At 40.0% G+C, this 24,713-nt stretch overlaps 1 long non-coding RNA gene across 18 annotated transcripts in view; it reads right to left on the bottom strand.

Annotated features, from left to right (window-relative positions):
* The window catches only part of LOC109489758, a 53,749-nt gene extending 31,873 nt beyond the window's left edge, over positions 1-21,876 (bottom strand). For 15 of the 18 annotated variants that reach the window (XR_004627374.1, XR_004627376.1, XR_004627375.1 and 12 more), the window contains exons 1-4: positions 21,743-21,876; positions 21,250-21,364; positions 12,972-13,869; positions 6,165-6,347 (exon numbers count right to left, since the gene is read on the bottom strand). This is a non-coding gene — a long non-coding RNA (uncharacterized LOC109489758). Of the gene's footprint in view, positions 1-6,164; positions 6,348-12,971; positions 13,870-19,308; positions 19,370-21,249; positions 21,365-21,742 lie in introns of those variants that run through there. The other 3 variants (XR_004627380.1, XR_004627387.1, XR_004627388.1) reach the window with 3 other exon arrangements.
* Positions 21,877-24,713: the final 2,837 nt, after the last annotated feature.

Here is a 24,713-nt window from a genome sequence, read left to right as displayed (position 1 = left end):
CGAGAGAGAGTTCAAGCTTGTAGGATATTTCAAACTCTTCAGCTGTGCAGCCCAAACCGGAAAATACGGTTTATATCAAATGCCCTATGAGTGTTTTTTTGTTACTTGAAGTATAGTCGACATACAATACATTAGTTTCAGGTATACAACATAAAACAACCGTCATTCATGTGTTCGTACAACATATGAACGTACAACATATGAACAACCCAGTTGGAGTATACAACAAACCATAATTCTCCATGGTTTGGGGGCTGCAGATCTCATTGCCATGCTTTAAGAAATGTTCACCATGCTAAGTTTAGTTACCGTGTATCCCTGTACAAAATTATTGCAATGTTATTGACTATATTCCCTAGGCTGAATTACTATCTTGTGTTTGTGGCGGAACTGAGGAACTCATCCAAAAGCTAGAGAGCAGATACATTACTCAAGGAGAATCTGGTAAACTGTCCAGAGCTTGGCTTACTATTGGCAGTCCTGTCTGTGTACAGGATTTGGAAAGTGGAAGCCTTAGGGCACTTGGGATGCAGAAAGCATCCACGTTAAGGTTGCCAGATTTTGCAAATAAAATTCAGGATGCCTCGTTAAATGTAAATTTCAGCTATACAACAAAATTTTTCCTGGTATGTATATGTCCCAAGCTCTGCTCATACTAACAATTATTTATCGTTTAGATGAAATTCAAATTTAACAGAGCATCCTGTATTTTATCTGGCCATCCTATTCCACAAAGAACAAGAAAGGACCAACCTATGGGTGTATTTTCTCACCCTAAACAGACAATGTACATATTGCAGGGAGAGAGCATAGAGATGCGGGAAGTCTGGGGAGCTAAGGAAGGATTCTTTAAGGAGCCAGAGAAGGCTCCTGGAAATACAGGGAAGCAAGGAGTTATAGAAAGCCTCTCCTGCTCCCATGTAAGAAAATTAGATCTTTCTAATGTTGTTCTTCTGGTGGTTAAACCAATATTACCCCAAAAGCAGAAGGTAGAGAAGCCCAGGAAAGTCCCAGGGCGCAGTATGCAAGCAGACAGCAAAAGGAACGTGCTCATGGCAAAGGGTAAACCTCAGAAGTGCTATAGTGGGGGTTGAAGTAAGTGTTGGTTGATTACACTTAGCTTTTCCTACAGCCAAGATTTCAACACTTCATCTGAATAACTTGCACCTTGCAAAATTGTTTTCCAGAAAAAGCTGCCTGAAAAATACAATCATACGTTTAAAAAAAAAACACGATGGAAAAGAGACACGTGTTGATGCCTAGGTCTATATGACACCAAATGAAGGAAAAATGGAAAAATAGCATCCCTCCAGATGTTTCATCTAGGTAGTAACAGGGAACACGTTTGCTTTCCACACACGGACGTTTAGTGTGTAAATGCAGACCGTGACGATGATATTGAAAAGCATTGATTAGAAAATCAGAAAACCGTCCTTTTTGCATTGTTCACAGATGGCCGAGGAAATAGTTTCTGTCGATGTATTTTTAGCCTTTCTTAAAAACAGAATTAGCTGTGTAATAACTAGCCCTGCAAACTGCTCAAGCAAATGAAAACATTGAAGTGACTTCTCAGTCTTCTGTTTCTGCATGGAGTACATCTCCCACCTCTGTTCTCTGAGCATCCGATTCAGGGAGTCCTCAGTTTCCCAGAGGCAAAGGGTTCAAATCCCACTGAAACCAGCCTGTCTTCTCTCCCCACACTATCCTTGTGAGTGCAGCCTACCAGACAGTTGGAGTCTGAGAGAAGCGAACAGCTACAGTTTGATGGGGGGGGGGGGATGCCGAACCATCACAGGTGACACGAAATAAAGGGTTGATTATAGGCACTAGACCAGACATAATTGGGGGAGCTGGTGAAGAAGTCTGTTGGAGGCTTCTGCATCTGAACGGGGCCCTGAAGTCACTGCGGGCCAGCAGAGCCCGCAATAGGAAGATGAGCTGAATGTGAAGCAGGGAGACGAAGGACAACCTCAAACCCGCGTCTCGCTCCCATGACCTCCAACCTCAACCCTGTAGATAACCTGTGGAAGAAGCTGGGGCTCTTTGCCACAACACTGCATAAGGCTCCTGGCCCAGGAGTCCAAGAACCCACAAGAGGGCCTCTGCTGGGACCTGGAGAAGCTCTGGAACCAGATGCTGCCCCACACCCACAAGGTGAAACTGCAGAGCCGGGATGGCACAGGTGAGCTGCAGAAGTGCCCGGCACCCTCACGCCCTCATCAGAATGGCAGCCACCTCCCTTCCACCTTCCAAGTCTCCTGCAATTTTCTCTCTTACCGATCCCTGCCTGGAACCACATGGGGAAAGGGATTCTGAGCCACATGACCCCCCCACACAGCATAAAACCTTCACACAGTAGCAAGCCTGATTCCCTGTTCTGCCAGTATCTAGCCAGGCAAATTTGACGGACTTTTAATCTCATTAAACCTGTTTCTCCATCTATATGGATAATATTGATTAAATCATTCAAAAAACAAATGTACCAAGGGCTCGGCATATACGAATGAACCCAGGTTCCTGCTTTCATCCTGTTTATATTCTTTGGATGACAATATCTTCACTGAAATGTTGTCATTTGGATTTAATAAGATAGTGAGAAGGACGTTAGCACACAGAAAGGGCTCAATCTATGTTACTGACCCAAGTTCATTGTTAGAGCAAGCTGATCTTCAGCACATCTGATGAGTTGACCCTCCTTTGGGCTTCCCCACAACATAGAGTTGGAGAACTACCATCAGGAACAACCAACCCATGAGTGGATTCCTAGTGTCATTTATGGTCATTCCCAGATTTCTAAAGGAGTGCCCCACTCTGCCTCCTTGCTGTCAGCACCCTAGAAAACCTTGGCTCCCCTTTCTTCAGAGTCACATGCAGAGAAGAATCTGCAAAAGAAAAGGAAAAGAGGGTGAAATCTGCCAGGCAGAGAGGTTCAGGTAGGGAAGGAAGGAGCGCGCTTTCCAAATGGCTGCTGTGTTGACAATACCCTAGTCACTGTCACACTGGATCATGAGCCCGGAAAGAAAAATGGTCTCCAGCCAGGTCTGGGGACGGTCAGAACAGAACTTCAAGGAGAACATAGCAAATGTCCCCACACCCCTACCGCTTACTACACTTGAAGTCTTGTTAGTGCCGTAATTTCCAACCGGGCAACAACCACATCTGCCTCCTTTCTGTTTTCTCTACCATCTTCGTGGCAAGCTGGTGGTTGGGTGTTGTAGGTGGCTTCTATGCTGTGGTTTTCAACATTTTGTAGCCCAAAGCCTAGCTCTCCCTTCTGCATGGAACAGCTGTGATTTATAATCTGCAGTCACATAGTTCCCCAACGAGGGAGTATTGGGAACACAGAGGGTCTTTCTGAATAACAAATATGAGTCCATCCTGGTGCAGGGATTTGCCCCAACATGACCATCCATACACAGTTCAAGATTCAGGGCTTAGTAAGAAACACCATGTTTGAAAATATCTCCGGGTCACTTACCTGCTAGAACAAAACCCTTCTAGTATCAGTTAACCAACCACAAAAGGAGAGATCTTGTCTTACTTTTTACAGTCTCTGGTCATGTCATTTGAATAGTCACATAAGCAGATATATATTATCTCTCCTCCCTGACCCTCCCCCAACCCTCCCCCTCTCTCATATATTGTCATGTTGAACTTCCACACTGGACTACTAGTTCCTGGTCTATAGTCAAATTTATGAATTCGGATCATTATGAGAGATAATTATGCTCTGGAAATGATACAGTATTTGGATGTCAAAAAGAAGTCATCATTCTTCGAAATAGATGGCCGGTAGCTTTCTCAAGAACTCATTTTATGAACTCAAGTTAAAACAAATGAATACATGTTCCTCTTTTTGCTTCCTCTTTTGAGCAATTTTATGATTGAAAAAAAGACATTTTACCACAATGGAAAATACCTCATTTTTCCATTAAAATGTACTCTTTTTTTTCTTAACAGTTTTCAATCCACTTCCTTGTCCATTGGGTTAAAAGGAGCTGTTCCTAAGAGACGAAGTCAAGTTCTCAGCAAGGAAGGTGGAAAAGAAGGTGTTGGGCAAGTAAGTCTGTTAACCACCCAACACTAGGACAACCATGGCAGTGTCAACAATAACACCAAAACAGTCAGGTGGAAAGTTGATTGAGTTTAGTCTCCTTTGTGCTAGACTGATTTCCCCCACAGTTGGAGGCCTTGGTTCCATTAGCCCTTTTTATAACCAGTGGGCCCAGACTGGGAATTTTCATGGTGTATATACCACTTTGTGTCATTAAAAGGAAAGAGTCCACATGGCCCAACATCTAGTTGAAACTTGATTGAAAAGATAAAACTGAGCTTACTGGTGAAGTGAACAGCAATGTTTAATCGGTTGAATTTTAAGCTTTTTGTATATGCTCAACAGCTTCCATCTCTTCTAGTTAAATATCAACTTCTCCCCCAATGTAGTCTCCCAAAGACAAATAAGAAATCAATCAAACATCTCATGTTTAATATAATGTAAATAAATGGTTTGAACAAATGCTTTGCTCTTCAATTTGATTTTTTTTTCAGTAGTTAGGAAGTCACAATGTCATCAAAGAGAAATTGAGGAAGCTATGGAGAGTTCAGAATTTGGCTCCCCACACTAATTTTACTCTCACAAGTTAAGATTTCCTTATTGACCGTAAAATTCTTCCTCTTTAAATTCATCTTCCCAGAAGGCTGTATGTCTTCCCAAAGACTGAGATATGTCTGCAGACAGCTTCAACCCTACAGCTATCTCAGGGTTTGGGCACGCCCTCCACATGTGGGGTATTATTCATAGCATACAGACGGGTCTTCATGTCCTTAATAGTTTAGCTTTCTAAAGTATCTGATGGATAAAATACAGCAATCTCTTCATGATCTGTTCTAACTGGACAAAAAGAAGAGGTGTTCATGAAGTCTAAGTAATTTAAATTTATAGGTATCAGAAAATATCAGTACCTCTCAATTCTCTCTCTCTCTCTCTCTCACACACACACACACGTTTATATAGGCATATAGGTGGTGTTTCTCACAAGAAATTAATTAATTAAATCCGTTGATTCCTTGTGGGGAATGTGCTCCTAAGCAGTAACATCTGCCTAAGATGAGAAACAACAAAGATGAAGAGAAGAAGCAAAGAGTTGGAAAAATCTTCATGTTAGACTATGACTTAAACCCTAAGTAACCTGGATTTGGCTGAAATTCATTCTTTTTTTATTGTTTTTTTTCCCCAAATAAACTGCATGAGATTGTGGTGCTAAAATAGAAATACAGTAGAATCATGTTATTGCAAAAATTTGGCAAATCTACCAGTGAAATCATGTCCCTTGAAACATAACAACCACACATAGTAAAAGCACAATTCCTCTCAACGCGTCCATAAACGGTGTTAGCCCTGTTCCTCAGAGTCAACACTATAAAAGGGTTCCCGCACATTTAGTGAACCCACATTCAACTCAGTAATTCTTATCTTGCCATTAGCCTAGCGTGTTAAAATCCATGTCCCAGTAAATTGCTGTGAGGTACGTGAAATGTATTAAAAGTACGTGAGGTAAAGTTGTGTTCATTAAATCTCACTTGAACGTCTGATCATTAGAGTATCATTTTCCTATCCCTATGATTATGATTATTGCATTCTTCCAGTGTTTGCCCTTGATTGTGGAGGGGTGGGGTGGATGAAGGAGTACAGGACTTTTTTGAGATCCATCAAAGGAGTTAGAGAAAAAAAGAGAGCTGATATTTTTTTTTAAGCCCCCACACGTTGTACCTAGTGGGGCCAAGCCTTGTCAATGCCACCCGGTTGCTGGCATTGTGCCTCCTTCACAGCAATGCTCACAGTCTAATTACCAGGCTTCAACCGCCATTGTGGGAGGGCCCCATGTGGAACGTTAGGTTAACAGGCAAGGACGCTGCTGAGCCAGCCTTCAACGAGGCTGATTGGAGTTTCCCCGTGGAGAAGGTGTTCACTGCTTGTCTCCAGTTACGTGGTTCCACAGTCCCATAGTGTCTGCTGGCACGGCCCAGATCCCTTCTACTGACCACCTTATCTTTTCACCTCCATCAGGAGCAAAGGAACATATCTGAGAACGCGCAAGGAGCCCTCAGATTTTCCAAGAGTGTTTAAAGCATTCATGAAGGTAAAGAGAAGTGGGTTGGCTTACATTTTCCGCTTCAGTGATGTGAGTTGTCTGAGGCGATGGTGGGGCTGCTCCAGGAGGAAAGGGGAGTGAAACGCAGGCACTGACCACTCCTCGCCCTGGGTGTCTGCCCATCCCGAGAAGTCGGCAATAGCAACATTGCCCATTCTTTCCTGTGAGGCGCTTCCATGAGCTGACTTCAAGGAGCTGTTACAATTACATGTGGGAGGACAGCACGGTTAGGATGAGAGAAAAGAAATCATCTCCACCTCATATTCCTATGGTTTAAAGAAGATTTAATTAGATGCTTCCAAGACTGGACATTGGACAGACACTAGGCCCTTTTGGAGGCTGATGGAATCCAAATGGGGAGGAGATCCTTCAGGGGGAAAGCTGTGTCTTTCATACACCTTACATGAGATGAGGAGAGGCAAACAATTCAGTGGGAAAATAATACTGATTTTTCTAGAGTCAGTGCTATGAAGAGACCAAAAAAAAAAAAAAAGCTATGGCTATTTGAACATTTTTGTATTTTAAGAGCTTAGGATGATGCCACTGGGCGCAGTCGGGCATTCAGAGCGTCTCAGGAGAAAAAGGGATGCAGCCAGAAGGTAAGTGTATGCAGTCCAGAAATCACAAGACCTGCAAGACATTTGGAGGCAAAAATATATAAAACCCACAAGGCACATGCTAATGTCTTTCCTAGAATTTGACTAGAAAGCCTCATTTCCCTTCTTGAAAATAGCCTTTTCGAGTTTTATTTCTCCAAAATGAAATCTTCCTTCCTTTCAAATCCGCTTCTCTCCTCAGAGCAATATGACTTTTTCTGGAGTTGAAGAATACCAAAACAATTTCCCCAGGAGAAATGGATTCATATAAAAATTAGTTCTTTCAAATTCAGCATGGATAATCCCACATCATTTATTCACTCATTCATTCATTCATTTAGCAATTAACTACTATATGCCAACCAGTGTGTTCAGTGCAGGACTGAGGTGCCACCAATGGCCTCCTCTTCTAATATTGGGGGGCTTTGTATTAAATCAGGTCTGTGTACTTTCTATATAGAGAGATTCGTCTTATGTTTGTGTCATATACATACATATATATGACAAGTATGACAAAAAAGTGTAATATATATGTATAGTGTGTGTGTGTGTGTGTGTGTGTGTGTGTATTTCAGAATTTTTAATTGTACTTAGCAGGAAGAATAGAGAAAAGTATATCTTTTCCATCTTCCCCAAAACAGAAGTTCTTATTAGGTGAGGTTTTTTAAGTAATTGATATTATGCAAATGATTTATCCATAGTGGTAAAGCCACTTAACTTCTAAATGTCTCAAGCTATGTCTAAATGGTAACAAAATACACCATCAATTCTTCTAAAAGTCTAGCTAATCATATTTAATAACATAGGGAAATATTTACCAAATACACTTATGTGAAAAAGCAGGCCATAGGATAAAATGTGGACCATGATTCCAAGCACATAAAAATTATACATAAACACACATAAACAGATAAAGATAGACGGATAGATAAGTAGATAGATACAGATGATAGATAAGTAGATAGACAGACAGACAGATAGGAGAAATGTACCTAAAAGGTTGAATGAATGAGAGGTGGTAGAGAGTTATGGATATTTTATGTGTATCTTTCCATTCTTTTAAAATCATGTAAATTATTACAATGTCCACAATACCTAAAGTTATCTATAGATCCGACACAATCCCTATCAAAGTTCCAATGGCATTTTTCAAAGACATAGAAAATACCATTCGAAAATATGTCTGGATCTATAAAAGCAATTCTGAGAAATAACAACTCTGGAAGCATCAGACTTCCTGATATCGAATTTTATTATAAAGTTACAGTAATCAAAACAGTATGGTACTGGCATAAAAACAGACACATAGACTAATGGAGCAGAATCAAAAACCAAGAAATCAACTCAAACACATACATCAAAGGATATTTGACAAGGGAGCCAGGTATTCTCAATGAGAAAAGGATAATCTCTTGAATAGATTGTACTGGGAAAACTGGATATTCACATGCAAAAGAATGAAATTGGACCCTGATTTTATATCACTTATAAAAATTAACTCAAAATAGAATAAGGACCTAAATGTAAGACCTGAATCTATAAAACTACTTAAGGAAAACATAGGAGAAAATTTCCTTGACATTGCTCTTGGCAATGATTTTTTGGATATGGTACTGAAAGCACAAGGAAGGAAATCAAAAATAAACAAGCGGGACTAGTTAAACTAAAAAGCATCTGCACAGCAAAGGAAAGAACACAATGAAAAAGGAAACTATGAAATGAGAGAAAATATTTGCAAACTATCTGGTAAGAAGTTAATGTCCCAAGTATATAAGGATCCCATGTAACTCAATATCCAAACCAACAAGCAAAGAAATGATCTGATTTAAAAATGAGCAGAGGAGGGGCGCCTGGGTGGTTCAGTCAGTTAAGTGTCTGCCTTCAGCTCAGGTCATGATTCCGGGGTCCTGCTTCTCCCTCTCCTTCTACTCCTCCCCTGCTCATGTTCTCTTTCTCAAATAAAGAAATAAAATCTTTTTTTAAAAAACGAGCAGAGGAACTAAAGAGACATTTTTCCGAAGAAGACAAACAAGTGGCCAATAGATACATCAAAAAATAGACCTCATTAATAATTAGGCAAGTGCAAATCAACCATAATGAACTATAGCCTCACACCTGTTAGAATGGCTATTATCAGAGACAAGAGATTACAAATGCGGGCAAGGGTGTGGAGGAAAGGGAACACTTGTACACTGTTGATATAAATGTAAATTAGTACGGCCACCATGGGAAACAGTGTGGCGTTTCCTCAAAATTTAAAAATAGAGCTCCCTGATGATCTAGCAATTCCACTTCTGGGTACAGATCTCAGGGAAATAAAAGCACTATCTCGAAGAGCTATCTCTACTTCGTGTTCATTGTGGCATCATTCACAGTCGCCAAGACACAGAAACAGCCTAAGTGTCTATCAATAGGTGAATGCATAAAGAAGATGTGAGATAGATGTGTGTGTGTGTGTGTGTGTGTGTGTATACATAGGTATGTATATATAATGGAATATGACTCAGCCATAAAAGAGAATGAAATCTTGTCATTTGCAACAACATGGATGGATCTACGGGATATTATGAAGTGAAATTAATTAAACAGAGAAAGGAAAATACTGTATGATCTCACTTATATGTGGAATCTTAAAAAAAGCCCAACTCATAGAAACAGAGAGTAGAATGATAGTTGCCAGGGGCTGGAGAGGGAGGAAAACAGAATGATAGAGTCAAAGGGTACAAAAGTCCAGTCATAAGGGGAATGCTCTGAAGATCTAACATGTAACAAGGTGATTATAGTCAACAATACTGTATTTTATACTTGAAAGTTGTTAAAACAATAGATCTTAGAGGTGCCTGGGTGGCTCAGTCCATTCAGCATCTGGCTTTGGCTCAGGTCATGATCTCAGGGCCCTGGGGTTGGGCCCCTCATTGAGCTTCCCTGCTTAGTGGGGAATCTGCTTCTCCCTCTCCCTCTTCTCCCTTCCCCAACTCATGTGTGTGCTCTCTCTGTCTCTTTCTCTCTCTCTCTCTCTCTCTCTCTCAAAATCCGTCTTCCTCTCAAATAAATAAAATCTTTAAAAAAATGGATCTTGAATGTTTTTAACACACACACACACACACACACACACACACACACAAGTAAGCATGTAAGGTGATGGATGTGCTAGCTAACCTTAGTGTGGTAATCATTTCATGATGGATATACACATTAAATCATCACTTCATACACCTTAAACTTATACAATGTTATTTGTCAGTTATAACTTAATAAAGCTGGGGGGAAAATTAGTGATTACCTCTGAAGACTGGGATTAGATGAAAAAGAGATTTTCACTTTTTATTTTATATCCACTTGCATTATTTGTTGCATTAATCACACTTTGTTCTTTTAAGTTTTTATTTAAATTCCAGTTAGTTAACATACAGTGTAATATTAGTTTCAGGTGTACACTTTACTGATTCAACACTTTCATACAAGACCTGGTACTTATCACAACAAATTAAAATGACTTAACTTTAACTTAAATTTAGATTAAGTACTTAAAAATGTATTTATAAATTCAAAATTCAAATACATAAGAATATGATCATTCTGACCATATCTTTGTAATATAATCTTGAGAAATAAAAAAATTAAGTGGATAAAATCTGACTATACATGCCAAATAGTCTGTTCTTTTTCATCTTAATTTTTTTTCATTTTGCTTACGAAATTTAACAGTATTACCCATATAGTGTAAAGTTGACCTTAAAAATTAGGTTTTAATATCATATTTGAAAGGAGCCCAACTCCAAATTTCTGATTTTAACAAATTCTCAGTTTTTGGAACAGAAAATACTTCTTCACCCTTGGCAATTAAATTCCAAATGCTATTTTGGGGGCTATCCAGGGGTCTCAGATCATAGAGAATTGTACAAGCCCTTGTGCGCCTCAGTCCGAAAGTAGGGACCGGAATAAAGTTCTCCGGATTGACTTCCTTCTGGCCCCTGATGCTTCAGTCACTCCACAAAAGCCTGACTGACTCCATGTGCTCCAGAAGAAGGGTTTGCCAACCCCAACAAGAGGGAGAAGATCTCAGAAGTGCTCAAATTCTTGGCTGAGCCAGCTGATTTAACAGCCTCTTTATAGAGGATGTTTTTATTTTTGATCCTATATCCCAGAAATTTGAGTTTCTTGGAATAGAAAATATGAATGTGGGTGGGCCTACTCATTTCAAAGTCCCTCTCCCTCCCTCTTCCCCACCCCCTTATTTCACATGTTCCAGTCTTTTCCTCCAAGCACTTTCTTCTCTCTGTGGGCTTTTCTTTCTCCCCATTCTCCTCAGAGCCGTTCTCTCCGACTCTTTCTTTATTCTCATGAATGGTTTTCTCTATCCTAGACCCAGAGATTGAATCACTTCATGGCTACTCTAATTCAGCCATCAAGATGACCTAAATAAACAAGCTGGCAGTAAAGTCTTCCTCATTTTCCAAACATCTCAGGCATCAAAGGAGGCCAACTGTGGTAAAATTCATCTGTTATTTTTAAGTGACTATTTTCTAAAACCCCCAGCACTCCCCAACAAAGGACAAGAAATCCGCAGCACTTCTGACAACTAAGTTGAGTCTCTGAGTACAATTTCAACATTCTTCTATGCTTTTAATCTCCTTCTCTCTTCCTTTCTCCCTTGGCCAAAGACATACTATGAAATGATTTTTTTCAAAGATTCTATTCTGGTCACTGAAACCTAGAAACAGAGCAAGGAGTTATGCAGTGAATCTCATCCCCAATTACAGTCTTCCCACCAACCATCCTCTCTCAATTCCTCCAGTTTGCACGTAAGGCAAAATGCAGGTGCTGCAGAGGACAGGGCGGGCTATGGAACCACGCTAGATGTGAAGCCTTTTGCAAGTCACATCCCCTCTTTGGACCTTAGGTTCCTTGTAGTTACTTATTAGAGTCATTCACAGCTATCAGTCTTCTCCCCTGCTCCCAGTTACATGCTAGCATTTCCCTTTCCTACACCCTTTGAAGGCAGGCATAGCCATATGACTTGTGTTGTCCAATGAAATGTTAGCAGAAATGCATGGAACACTTCCAAGCAAAAACTAAGAGCCAGTTCACCAGATTCCTGTTTTCTTTTCCAGAGACCATAGAAATGTATTTCAAAATGGAATCTCCATTAGCCTGGGTCCCTGTGTGACTTCAATGAGTAGAGCCCCCTCTGCTACCCCATGTAAGTAGCACGTATACTTTAAGCCACTGAGATTTGAAGGTTGTTTGTGATGTATCGTGATCTAACTCACCCTGATACGCTCCTTATCTATAGAATGGGGATGGTGACAATAACATCTCGCAACACACAGTGTTGCTCCGAAGAACAAATGAGATGACTCACGCAGTAAGTGCCCAATGACTGTCGGTGATGTTTATTTCTATGAGACACCTCAGGCAAGCTAAACAGATGATTAGAAGTGCAGCAATGGCTTTGTCTTACAGCTAACTTGGAACAGTAGAAACAAAGGTGGAAAGCAACACCCCTTAGAATCACTCTCACTGGAAAATATCCTGGCCTTCCCCATCCTTGTCTCGTCATCAATAACCAATTATCACTTTATGCACTCTGACCTGCCTACACAACCCACTCTCATCATGAAAATACATTCTTCCACTTCTTCACCTTCTTGGGATGAATTCCCAAACCAATCCTGACTCACGCAGGTGATCGCATATTATACAGCACACCACTATCTCAAATGCATATGTCCCTAACAAGCGTTGTATGCATTTCTACTTAGGTTTCCTTAGGGATGTCTTCAGCTCATTTTTAATTGTCTAATTTTCCTAAAAGGACAGGAACCATGTCCTCTGTTTCTCTGATGCAGTTTCTCTGTTCCTCTTGCAGTTTCCATATTTCCCCACACGTACCCTTCCTTGTTTCTCTTGCAGTTTGCACTGCAACACCATCCCATATGTATCCTTAACCCCCACACCTCAGAACCTCTGGCAAAGACCTGCACTTAGCCGAGGTTCCATTCATGTTCTTTGCTAACTGGTTTAACCTGTGCCAAGACCTCAGAAAAGGTGAAACAAATGAGGGCTTGCCCAGGATCGATCATCAAGGTGATTGCAACTCCTCCTTTGGCTAAATCGGGATTGCTTACAATTTGAATATGTTTTATTATCCAAAGGGGTAGCTGTACAGGTTTGCAAAGTATTGTCCCAAGAACCCCAGATGGTTTGGCATTTTGCTCACCTGATTACAGTAATTAAGAAAGTACGTGAGAACCTTGGCTACCCAATGCATCCACAGGTCCATCTGGGTTCACCAGAGAAGCACAGGAATGATAATAACTCACTTCCACAGCATGGCCATTTCTTCCTGCGGGAATCTGCTGTGTAGACAGACCTCTTTGGGTACTTCCTGCCAAAAAGATAAATTTGAGCTTCCTCAGAGCAGAGCAAAGGCACTATGAGACACGGCATGACTCAGTGGATTTCCATAAATCACGTGTTGGCCTATCTGTTTGGGTCGGCAAACCAGCTCTCAAAAACCCACTGAAGAGTGGATCAGGAGCAGAACGGACACCAGGAATCCAGAGATAACTGCCGAACCTGAGTTTAATCTTACATTTCTCTCTTCCCCTTTAAATAGGCAATGTGCTTTGCTTGTGTTTGACAGCTCAGTGGCGGCTGAGCGTGTGGGGCACCAAATCTCTTTCAGTTCCACATTGCCGAGTTTCCCAGAAACCAGGCTTAGGTCTCAAAGCCACAACAAAGAGATGCCCATTTAGTAAACTGACCCCCTTTATCACCACAGGAGCTTCTGTATTTTCAAAGTGGTAGGCTATACCTAAAGGAAAGAAGGCATTTCGTAGTGCCTGCTTTCAGCCTTGAGATAGTTCCCTCTTAGATGTGCACCTTCACGGGGGCTAGAAATCAACTGGAAGAGTAAGAGCCATAGACAGCTCCACCCTCCCATTAGCCAAGCCCTTCACATGTGCCCCCAGAATTAAAGTACTTACTTATGGGAGATCCACTTCCTCCCTTCTTGGTGAGGCCCCTTCTCCAGACAGCCTCCACACTTACTTTTGGTTAATGCGAAGAGCCGATCATGTGTGTAATCTGCTTCCAAGTGATCGAGTGAATGGCCTCTACATGTGGTGATGGCAAGAGACACAGAAAGATAAGCGTACTAAGTGAAATAAGTCAAGCAGAGAAAGACAACTATCATATGATTTCTCTCATCTATGGAACATAAGAACTAGGATGAATCGGTAGGGGAAGAAAGGGATAAAGAAGGGGGGGGTAATCAGAAGGGGGAATGAAGCATGAGAGACTATGGACTATGAGAAACAAACTGAGGGCCTCAGAGGGGAGGGGGTGGGGGAATGGGATAGGCCGGTGATGGGTAGTGAGGAGGGCACGTATCATGGTGCACTGGGTGTTATATGCAACTAATGAAGCATCGAACTTTACATCGGAATCTGGGGATGTACTGTATGGTGACTAACATAATATAACAAAAAATCATTAAAAAGTAAAAAAAAAAAGAAAAGAAAAGAAAGATAAGCGTACTTTCACACTGTCTGTCCATATAAAATTGAAGTTAACCATCTTATGTTAATGAAACTTAAAATTTTTTCATACGGGCAAATCTATATACGCTAAGTAAATGTGTCCTATTTTATTAGTAAGTGATGATAGTACATGGTATTTTTTAATACTGTACATTATTTATATCTATTATATTGCCAATGAAATTTCATCTCACTGGAGACTCCCTCTTCAACCACCCCATCTAAAATAATGTACTCCTCCCTATTACTTTCTGTGCTCTAACCCTATTTTCTTTACAGAATTTATTATTATCTGAAATTATTTTATTTATCTCCTGGTTGGTTTCTTTATTACTTTTTTGTACCATTGGAATGTAAGCTCGATAGGCAGGAGTTTTGCCTAGAACATCTAGCATGTGGTAGGTGCTCAGTAAATGTTAGCAGTTTTAGGGAGAGAGAGATGCTTACATAAACATACAAAATTCCAAACTGGTAAGGAAGACACTTTTAACACTGATTATCTTTGGAGAATTGGCCTAAGAATTCCAAAAATTGGGGAAAAAATTCACTTTTCATTCTACCCTTTTGTACCATTTGAATTTTTACCACAGAGGTGTATTTCTTTCATTGTAAAAACAAAAAATAATAAATTTAAATATATGACTATATAAAAATTTGAAATTTCACATGATGAAAAAATACCACAAAGTTAAAACACAAATAATGTATTAGGAAAAAAAAAATCATCACAGATACAAAGTAATGTAACTCTTAATACATAAGCAACACCTAAAAATTAATTGAAAAAAACAAGTCAATAAAAAAGTGACAAAGAGCATGAATGGGCAATTCAGAGGAATGAACTTCCAAGAGGCAAAAAAAAAAAAAATCAGTAAAAATATATTTAAGGGCTGCCTGGGTGGCTCAGTCAATTAAGCATCCAACTCTTGATTTCAGCTCAGGTCATGATCTCAGGGTTGTGAGATCAAGCCCCTCATCAGGCTCCACGTTGGGCATAGAGCCTGCTTAAGATTCTCTCTCTCCTCCTTCTCCCTCTGCTCCTCCCCTGCTAAAAAAAGTAAAAATTAAAATAAATTTAAATATATATTATATATATGTTAAATATGTATTCAACCTCATGGATGGTTAAGATGAGATACCATTTTTCCATGCATCAGATTAAGAAAAATTTAAAACAATCAGCACGAATGAGGAGGCAAGGAAATAAGCTCCCCCATATACTTCTGGGTGCAGGGGTGGAGGAGAGAAGTGTAAATTGCTACATCCTTTTGCAAAGGAATTATGCAATATCTAAAGAAATTTAAAATATACATGGCCTTTGGTGATCAATGTTCTGGTTTGAATTCTTTCCTATAGAAATAAACATACATATAAGGATATTTTTTAATGTTGATGCAGCCCAGTTTTTAACGGCCAAAAAACCCCTAAAATCTCATCAATAGAGGACTAATTAAACAAATTTTTATATACCCACATAACAGAAAAATTTAAAGATATTAAAAATGGGTATAATCTTTATTGACTAGAGAACTATTTATAATGTGAGAAAGCAAGTTATAGAGTAATGTAACTCATGTACTTAATAATCCCATTTTTTAAAAAACATACACGATTCCCTCCAAAACTTTTAACATAGGGCTCTGTATGTATACATACATGTGCACATACACACATAATGTATATATGTACACACAAAAGCATATGTTTTTATGTTTGCATGAGTGTGGAGAAAAACAGGAAATGATATGCAAGGCACTGTTAACATTGGGACCTTGAAGAGATTCTGGTGGAAAGTAAATATTAATTTGTTCATTTCTTTGAGTGACTTAACCTATTAAGATGAGTAAAAATAGCAAAATTAATTGCAAAGAAAGCAAATGGCTTTCCATTCACTACAAAGACTTTAAGTCTAGTTCCAGGCCTTAATTTCCCTTTGCAAAGAAAAGCCAGCCCTATTATGGGCCTATTTGTTCCGTGGGAAGAAAGATAGCTGCTGACCAAGATTACCTAGTCTTGTTCATCCTGAGCGACTGGAAAGTGTGGGACTCCTGCTGTCACATTGCAAGGGGCCAGGCCCTGATCAATACATCTCCTGGACACTCCCTTGCAGGCAGCAGCAAGGTCCATGACAAGCCCAGAGAGGGGGAGAGAAATGTAATTACTAGCTTTCTTGGGCAACCTCTGTTTCCTGGCTCAGGTTAGGTGCATACCCTCCATTAGACTCCAACATTGTGGGAAACCTCTCTCCCAGGAACCCTATGACTTCTGTCTATGAAGTTCCAAGTCCAAATATTTGACATGAGCCAGGACTGCAATCCAGAACTGCATTTAGCCAGCCCTGAACTATCTCTCAATCTCCCAACCCCTCCACCTCCTTCTCCTCTTAACCTCTCCAGAATCACTCCAGTCAGAAAACTTAAGTCTTGGGGTGTCTGGGTGGCTCAGTCGTTAGGTGTCTGCCTTTGGCTCAGGGCGTGATACCAGGGTCCTGGGATCGAGTCCCACATCAGGCTTCCTGCCGGGAGCCTGCTTCTTCCTTTCCCACTCCCCCTGCTTGTGTTCCCTCTCTCGCTAGCTGTCTCTCTCTCTCTCTCTCTGTCTGTCAAATAAATAAATAAAATCTTTAAAAAAAAAAAAAAACTTAAGTCCTGGTTTCTTTTTTTCTTAGGGAAGATCTCCAGAATGTAGCTTCCTAAACACCATCCCCCATAAGAGTCAGAGATCCAGAAAGAAACATAAAGTACACCTTTGAGGAGAAATGATAATTTATGAAGAACAGCTAAGGAAGCCAGGGAGGGGTTTTGCCTAAATATATTTGAATACCCTAGAGAATTGCAAAGTATTGTATATCTCTACTAGCTTTTTTATCTGATTTATCACCCAGAAGGAGAGTTACCAGATAAAATAAAGGACACCCATTATATTTCAATTTCAGATAAACAATGAATGATTGTTTTAGTATAAGTACATACCACAAATTGCATGAGTCCCACATCTTTATTTGCTAAATCTGGCAACTCTACCCGAAGGGAACTATTTATCTTTTCACTCTTATTCTCAGGAATATCTTCATTCTCTGTATCCATATTCTTCATTTATAAATGCCTTAGCTTCACTCAAGCATTCACAACAGCTCCACTCCCTTTTATCTCTCAGAAACTTAGAACTCTTCACTCAGTAATAGGAAAATCCATTCTAGTTTCCTTACTAAACAGTGTTCAGATAGAAGTACAAGAAGTTTGTCTTGCTCAAATTACCTGATGACAGTGCAACCAGCTAGTTTATAGACTATTTCTCAGCAAAATGAGCAAGCATTTATTTAGATAGAGTGTTGCAAAAACAAAAAAAAAACAAAAGCTTCTTCCCAATCCTGAGTAATGCTGATAGAAAGTGGTAATTGGTAATCATGGGGTTTATTTAATCACTATTAAGAGCTTAGTTAGAACATTCAGATTCCAGAGAAGTGTGTAAGACCTACACTGGCCAGAAGCCAACTGAGATATGCTTCATCATCTCACATAATATGGTCTTGCTCCCAGTCCATTATCAGGAGCACATGCTATGATCTGATACTAAAACCAGAAAGAAGAGAAAAAAACACATAAAAAAAGAAAATTGCATGCCAATATCCCTAATAAACATGAATGCAAAAATCCTTAACAAAAATTAGCAAATTAAATTCAACAATATATTAAAAGGATCATATAACATGATCAAGTGGTATTTATTCCAGAGATGCAAGGATGGTTCAACATCAGCAAATCAGTCAATGTGATGTACCACGTGAACAAAACAAATGATAAAAATCATACGATTATCTCAACAGATACAGAAAAAGCATTTGACAAAATTTAATACCCACTTATAGTTAAAAACTCTCAGCGAAGTGGGTCTAGAAGGAATATACCTCGATATACAGAAATTGGTGGCATTTCCAAACACTAATAATGAGATGCCAGAAGAGAAATAAAGAAAATAATTTAAAGTTGCTATCAAAAAGAATAAAATACCTACAAATGAATTTAACCAAGGAGGTGAAAGACCTACTGTGAAAACTGAGACATCGATGAAAGCAACTGAAGACAATACAAATAAATGGAAAGACACTCCATGCTCATGGGTTGGAAGAATTTATATTGTTAAAATGTCCATACTACCTACTGCAATCTACAGATTCAATGCACTCCCCATCAAAATAGAAGTGGCATTTTCCACAGAACCAGAACAAAGAATCCTAAAATTTGTATAGAACCAAAAACGATCCTGAATAACAGACAAAGCTATTTTGGAAAGAAGAACAGAGCTGGGGGTATCACACCCCCAATTTCAAACTATACTATAAAGCTAGGTAATTAAAATAGTTACAAAAGCTATGTAATCAAAACATAAAAACAGACACATAGATCAATGGAACAGAATGAAAAGCTCAGAAATAAACCCATCCATATATGGTCAATTAATCTATGACAAGGAAGCGAAGAATATATAGTGCAGGAAAGATGGGCTGGGAAAACCGGACAGCTACGTGCAAAAGAATGAAACTGGACGACTTTCTTACACCATACACACAAATAAATTCCAAATGGATTAAATGCTCCTAGAAGAAAACATAGGCAGTAAGTGCTTTTAGGTCAATCTTAGCAATATTTTGGGGGCCAGTCTTCTCAGGCAAGGGTTACAAAAGCTAAAGTAAACAAACGGGATTACATAAAACTAAAAGCTTTTGCACAAGAAAAAAAAAAACATTAACAAAACAAAGAGGCAAACTACTAAATAAGAGAAATATTTGCAAATCATACATTCAACAAGGGATTAATGCCCTAAATATATAAAGAACTTAGACAACTTAATACCAAAAAAACAAACAACCTGATTTGATAAAGGAAAGAAGACTTCAATAGACATTTTTCCAAAGAAGACATACAGATGACCAACAAGCAGTGAAAAGATGCTTAATTTCACTCATCATCAGGGAAACGCAATTCAAAACCACAATGAGGTATCACCTCACACCTGTTAGATTAGCAATGATCAGAAAGACAAAGAGGGGAGCCTGGGTGGCACAGTCCTTAAGCGTCTGCCTTTGGCTCAGGACGTGATCCCAGCGTTCTGGGATCGAGCCCCACATCAGGTTCCTCTGCTAGGAGCCTTCTTCTTCCTCTCCCACTCTGTCTGCTTGTGTTCCCTCTTTCGCTGTCTCTGTCAAATAAATAAATAAATAAAATCTTAAAAAAAAAAAAAAAGACAAAGAAATAGCAAGTGTTGGTGAGCATGTAGAAAAAAGGGACCCTCATACACTGTCGGTAGGAATGTAAATTGGCGCAGCCACGATGGTAAAGAATATGGAGGTTTCTCAAAAAATTAAAAATAGACTACCATGTAACCCACAATTGCACTTCTGGGTATTTATTCAAAGAGAATGCAAACACCAATTTGAAGGGATATAGGCACCCCTGTGTTCATTGCAGCAATATTTACCATAACCGAGATACGGAAGCAATCTAACTAACCATCAACAGGTGAATGGCTACAGAAAATGTGGTACATGTATATAATGGAATGTTACTCAGCCATAAGAAAAGAATGACACCTTGCCATCTGTGACCACACGGATGGACCGAAAGGGTATTATGCTAAGTGAAATAAGTAAGACAGAGAAAGACAAATGCCATGGGATTTCACTTGGGTATGAAACCTAAAAAATAAAATAAACAAAACAGAATAGAAAAAGACTCACAGATACAGGAAACAAGCTATTGGTTACCTGAGCAGGGAGGGATTGGGGGTGGGCAAAACAGGTGGAGTATAAGGTATGAACTTCCAGTTATAAAAGAAATGTCATGTGGATGTAATGTACAGCATAGGAAATACAGTCACTAAGTAGTAATGACTGTATGGTGACAGATGGTAACTAAGGGATCATTTCAGAATGTATAAAATATCAAATCACCATGATGTACACCTGAAACCAATAGGACTTTGTACGTCAATTATACTTCAATTTTTAAAAAAAGTCATTTTCCACTAGTGGTAGTACATTGCAATGAGTCATCCCCACTCTCTGGTTGGGTCTTGCTGTGACCCACAACACACAATTCTAGGGCTGGAAGCTGGGGCTAAAACAATTGCCTTTGTGCAAACCTCACAGATACTCAAGAGAAAGACCTGGTTCTGAGATTTAACAAACTAAGTGAACTGGCTGCCACTTCATCCATGTGAATTGTCTAATTAGATAATGTCTATTTTCCTTGGTCCAGTGGGCCTTGTTGATTTATTGTTACCTATTTATAAACTATATTCCTTTGACTTAAAAAGAAAATTAATAAAATTATTAATTGAAGGAAGGAGAAGAATGGATTTGAAGTGGAAAAGATGGTAGGTAGAAGAGAATAAAAGATAGATTTAATATTGAACCTCGGTAGAAAACAAAACTTGTTTAACCATGCCCACAGGCACTGTGCTGTGGCAGTCTGCCCCTCCTCTGTTTTCTTATGGTGTTCCATGCCTGCCCCAAATGTGAATAACTACGTCAGTTCAAATAAACGCATGGTAAGATTTTGTTAAAGAAATGTTGATTCTTCGGGGCACCTGGGTGGCTCCGTCAGTTAAGCGTCTGCCTTCAGCTCAGATCATTATCCCAGTGTCCTAGAATTGAGCCCGTGTCAGGCTACCTGCTTAGAGAAGTCTGCTTATCCCTCACACTCTGTACCTCCACCCCCCAACCCCTGACTCATGCTCTCTTTCACGCACTCTCTCTCTCTCTCTCAAATAAATACATAAAATCTTAAAAAAAAAAAAAAAAGAAATGTTGATATTTAGCAAAATGTTGACTGGGTGTTACCAAGTTGAGTTAATATGGATAACTTTAACTTCTTGCTTGTTCTCTATTTTCTAAATTTTCCATTTCTAAGTAAACATGTATTACTTTTTCATTGGAAATATAGATTACATTACCATGGCAGAGAGAGGCTCAGTAACAGGCTCAGAGAGACTTGGATTCAAATTCCAGTTCTACTGCTTCTTCCCCGCAGGCAAGGTGCACCATCTCTGTAAATCCCAATTTCCTCACCTACATAATGGATAACAATAATATCTACATCAAAGGGGTTAAGGAGAACCAACCCATATAAAGCAGTGCCCAGCACATAGTATGCATTCATCGGATGCCTGTGTGGAACTGTCAGCAGGTAGCATCATCCCCATTTTACTGATGAGGTCATTAGACTTAGAATTTAAGTGGCACTTGCTCAAAGTCACACACATATAAGTAGAAAATCTGAAACTGGACCCCCGTCTTTTATGAGAGTTTGCATCCTTCCTGCCATGATTCCCTAATTCACTGTTGAAAAGCAGAACTTTCATGATATCATTAGTGCAGTTTGATTGAGTTCAACATAACCCCAAATGAAGCCATAGCTCTTGTGCCAGAAACCCGAATAATACTTACACAGATCCTTCATTTCACTAACTGTGCCTGGACTAGACTCAGAAGGAAGGAAGACAATCATCTCAGTAAAGACGCTGGGAAAACCACACAGGATTTCAGTCCTCTGGGCTCCTCCCTCCCCTCGAGGGTTGTTTGGAACTAAGGCTCGTCTGGTGTCACTTCCTGCTTCTGAGTCATGATCACAGATTAGTATCACTAACCCAAGCTGTGTTCCAGGAGCTCAGGAAAGAACATTCTCTGAGCTTCACTTTGGAATTGGCTCCTTCTCATAATAAATACTTTCTGAACTCATCAAGAGAGGTTAGAGAAGAATTAATGTCCCCAAAGAACTTCATTTATTTTACAGATTTATGAAATATATCGTCTTGCCAAGACCTCATGTGCACTTCTTTTTTCAGTAAAGGTGACACAGAGTTTCTCCCAAAATAAAATTGACTCTTCCAGATGCTTAAATTGAGGGTCATGAGTCATCCTGGCTGCCCAGTATCACTGAGGACACAGTGTAACTTCTTAACATAAAAGCCTTAATAGCATTTAGGCACTCTCCCTTAACACGCTTGCCAAAAGGTCTGCGGTGATCGTCTTTACCACTCCCATAACAGCTTCAGGTCAATAAAGTTTAGTGAGTGCCATCTTTCCTGACCGATAGTTTTTACAACTAACCTTTGAGTTAGATCAGGGTTTAAACAAACCCTGAGCACTCATTGCGGGCACGCACTGAGCCAGGCACTGAGAAAGTCCAAATCAATAAGCCCCTCTGTTTCCTTGAAACTCACAGTCCAAGAGAAGGGAGAGATGTTATCTTTAAGCTGAACTGTTGTATTGAGTAAAGATATAAGCCAAGCGCTGGAGAAACTACTCTGTTGAAGGGGCTTTACTGAGGAGGTGATATTCGGTCTGTGTGGTTTAGAAAGATCGCTGAGAAAAGGGGAGCAGAACATTCATGATAGATGGAACCACATACGAAGAACATGGAGGAGTGAATGAGCATTGGGGGTGGGTGGGTATGTGGAGGGGGTAGGGACAACATTCCAATATGGGGACACAGGGTTGGCCAGTGGCAAGAGCTGAGACTAGTGGGGACCAACTCCTGATAAGCTTTGCGTGCTCTGCTAAGGAGTTAAGATGTTATCCTCATACTTTCAAAAAATGTGGTCCTTTTGGTAATAGTAACACAGTGACTGGTAAGAATCGGCTTCTTGATAAACTATGTTTGTAGCCACCGGCCATCCATCTGCCACCTAAGGTTACCCTAAGGACACTTCCCCTGGATCTCTCTCTGGAATAGTGCTCTTCACACCCCCACTCCCCCAACACACACACATACCACACCCAACATATACCACCTCAAACCCCTCTCCACTCAGAGCTGCAGCTCTTCACCTTCGCTGCTCCAACCCAGGACTCACCACTCTCCTGACAGAGGCCTGCAGCCCCACCCTCACCCTATGTCCCTGCAGGAAAGCTTCTTTGTTCTGTAACAGAGCCCCCAGCATGAGACAGAGAAATGCGTTCTCTTCTCCCAAACTGGAAATTGGAGCACCAATATCTCCCTATTTGCTAAACCCCATGTTTATTTCTTAATCTTGGTCTCTTCTACCGACTCACTTTGTTTTGCCTTTCCTGAAATTTTCTACTGTCTTCACTTCTGGGCATTGCTTTCTTCTAGCTATGGTCCAACATCGCTGGTTGCCCCCTTGAAAGCCTCCTTGTCCACTCTTGTGGACTTGCTTCTCACCTGTTGTATTGCCTACGTCTACTGCTCTCGAGCGCTTCCCTCAACTCCAACTTTCTGATCAGGGTAATGACCCAAGCATACATCTGTAACGGAGCCTCTGCCCCCAGATTTGTGCTTCCCCTCTCTTCCTCCCTTCCTCTCTTCCTTCCTTCCTTTCTTTTCTTTTTTCTTTCTTTCTTTCTTTCTTTCTTTCTTTCTTTCTTTCTTTCTTTCTTTCTTTCTTTTTCCTCCTTTTTCTTCTTTCTTTAATAAGGGGGTGAATAATATATTACCATTCTTTCTATTCATCTCGACATTATCTTACCACTAAATCCCATCTGTCCTCAGTCCCTAACAAATTTACTCTTAAATATCCCTAATCCATCCCCTCTTCTTCCCCATGTGCCCTTCCCTCATGCCTTATTAATTTTCTCTGACAGAACTCCAACAGCCCCCGAGTCCCTCTCCCTATCCTGTGCTGATGGCCTCTTCCATCCAGTATAACAGAATGACCAAGTGAAGTTTTAAAGTGTGAATATGAATATGTCAGTCCCCTATTTGACATCTCACCTCCAAGTGGGGCAAACAAACCCATATTTATCAAGCCCTATTGGCCCAGCCCTTGCTTGCAAGGTAATCAAACTTCCCACCTATTCTTAACAGGCTATTCTTAACATCTTTTGAGTATTCATGCTGATTCCCCCTCCCATACCCAGAGAAAATTCCCACAAATTCCCACTTTCACCCCCTTACCTGAATGCATCCTTTCCTTCTAGCAAAAAAAAAAAAAAAAAAAAAAAAGAGTTCAGACACCCTCTGAGAGTCTTGTCCTGACCCCATGCACCTTCAGCTTACTGTCCTAGATACTCACATAGCACACTATTCTATCTTCCATGATGGCACTTAGACTTAAGAAATGGGCATTTAACTGCCTGATTCAACCATGATGTCCTTACCATCAGGGACCCAGGTTATCTCTGTATTCCCACTAAGTAAGCACTCAATACATTTGTGAATGAATAAATAAATACCTATATCCTCAGAAACTTGATGATCAAGTTCTTCCAAACTAGTTTATAACTGCATATGGCTTGAGCATATTCTGTGGGCTGGCTGGGATACCTACCTACCATTTATAAATTTGTTTCAATGGGAAAATGCATTGGCAGTTCCAAAAGATAGACTTGCAAACAGAATTTGGAACAAAACTCATTAGTAAACTGAAGATTGATTACATTTATCTCTTTGCATTTC

The sequence above is a fragment of the Ailuropoda melanoleuca genome, chromosome 8, assembly GCF_002007445.2.
Source record: "Ailuropoda melanoleuca isolate Jingjing chromosome 8, ASM200744v2, whole genome shotgun sequence".
In the NCBI taxonomy this organism is placed as follows: domain Eukaryota; kingdom Metazoa; phylum Chordata; class Mammalia; order Carnivora; family Ursidae; genus Ailuropoda; species Ailuropoda melanoleuca.
This window is presented reverse-complemented; position numbering and strand designations above follow the sequence as displayed.